The sequence below is a fragment of the Seriola lalandi genome, unplaced genomic scaffold (genome assembly GCF_002814215.2).
Source record: "Seriola lalandi dorsalis isolate HSWRI2012SDOR001 ecotype SW California unplaced genomic scaffold, Sedor1 jcf7180002054962, whole genome shotgun sequence".
Taxonomy (NCBI): domain Eukaryota; kingdom Metazoa; phylum Chordata; class Actinopteri; order Carangiformes; family Carangidae; genus Seriola; species Seriola lalandi.
This window is the reverse complement of record NW_019525513.1, coordinates 1,361,798-1,363,438: the sequence shown is the minus strand read 5'-3', so window position 1 is coordinate 1,363,438 and position 1,641 is coordinate 1,361,798. Positions and strand designations below refer to the sequence as shown.

The window sequence follows — 1,641 nt, the reverse complement described above, 5'->3', positions numbered from 1 at the left end:
AGAATGTGTAGTGGGTGAATGTAGTTCCAGAGGTAAAGTGACTTTTTCAGCTTTGTGCAAATTATCAAGTGTTGCTTGGAAGTGTTTACATACTTTCTCTGTTGCAAGAGGTTGACTTTGTTTGTATCGATGCAGGAGGATCCAATTAGGAGCGTCAACGAGGCGCAGCCCTGGGTGCTGTGTGCAATTAGGAGTGTCACTGAGGCACCGCCCAGTGAGGAGATGCGATTGGCCGTTCACAGGTGTGAGCAATCAGCAGTGTGCTACTTGAGCAGCAGTGCCGGTGTGTCAGTCCTTGTGTGAAGACCGACGTGTGCTGTGTGTTTCATGGCTCACAGCAAACACTGAGGCCCTGCTAGCTGCTAGCTAACTCCTTTCTGTGGTAAGTGTTTTACCCTCATTGTCTGTGCCGTGTGTTTCATGGCTCACAGCAAACACCGAGGCCCTGCTAACTTCTTTCTCTGCTTCCTTCCTCACAGCAAAAACCGAAGGCACGGGTGAAGATGTGCAGGTCCACCGAGCTTCTTTTTCCGGTAAGTCTTTTACCCTCATTGTCTCTGCCGTGTGTTTCATGGCTCACAGCAAACACCGAGGCCCTGCTAACCTCATTGTCTCTGCTTCCTTTCTCACAGCAAAAACCGAAGACACGGGTGAAGGCTAACTTCTTTCTCCGGTAAGTGTTTTACCCTCATTGTCTGTACTGTGTGTTTCATGGCTCACAGCAAACACCGAGGCCCTGCTAACTTCTTTCTCTGCTTCCTTCCTCACAGCAAACGATGGCTTGGACAGCAAAAACTGAAGGCATGGGTGAAGACCTGCCCTGCTCCTTTCCTGTAAGTGTTTCTAACATTTGTTCACTCTGTCTACAGCAGGCGGCAGCCATTGCACTCATTGTCTCTGCCGTGTGTTTCATGGCTCACAGCAAACACCGAGGCCCTGCTAACTTCTTTCTCTGCTTCCTTCCTCACAGCAAAAACTGAAGACACGGCTGAAGGCTAACTTCTTTCTCCGGTAAGTCTTTTACCCTCATTGCTCACAGCAAACACTGAGGACCTGCCCTGCTCCTTTCCTGTAAGTGATTCTAACATTTGTTCACTCTGTCTACAGCAGGCGGCAGCCATTGCACTCATTGTCTCTGCCGTGTGCTTCATTGCTCACAGCTGTGTAGGATGAAGCAAAGACTGAAGGGTGCTCTCTGCAAACACTCTGGTAAGTCACTTCACATGTCGGCAAATACAACTGCTTTTATTTATGTATTGTTTGCAGGTGTGTTAAACCCAAATCATCTAATTACTATTTTTTTTATTTTATTTTTAGGAGCTGTGGTGTCACCAACAATGAAAGGTAAGTGTTGAAAAGCTGTAGGTAACACTATCACAAGCATTTACCTTCTGCCTTTTCCTCCACCAGCACCAAGAGCCCCTTGCTGATGACACCAAGCCCATTCCTGCTCAAACCATGGGGGAAAGAGAAGAAGGAACCAACCAACTGCTAATTGTGGTATGGAGATGTGTTACTAAGTCAAAAACAGCAACACTGCTAGATGCAACAACAGAGTATCTGACATCTACTTAAACGTAAGACTTTGGTTGCCGATTCCTAAGTATATCTTATGGGCAAAAGATATACTTAGGAATCAGC

At 46.9% G+C, this 1,641-nt stretch overlaps 1 long non-coding RNA gene across 3 annotated transcripts in view; it reads left to right on the top strand.

Annotated features, from left to right (window-relative positions):
* LOC111645988 (uncharacterized) overlaps positions 1 to 1,518 on the top strand; it is a 4,149-nt gene extending 2,631 nt beyond the window's left edge. The window contains exons 5-11 of one of the 3 annotated variants that reach the window (XR_015436394.1): positions 136 to 242; positions 480 to 533; positions 633 to 673; positions 771 to 833; positions 971 to 1,011; positions 1,108 to 1,209; positions 1,318 to 1,518. This is a non-coding gene — a long non-coding RNA (uncharacterized LOC111645988). The remainder of the gene's footprint in view (positions 1 to 135; positions 243 to 479; positions 534 to 632; positions 674 to 770; positions 834 to 970; positions 1,012 to 1,107; positions 1,210 to 1,317) is intronic. The other 2 variants (XR_015436393.1, XR_015436392.1) reach the window with 2 other exon arrangements.
* The last annotated feature ends 123 nt before the right edge of the window (positions 1,519 to 1,641 follow it).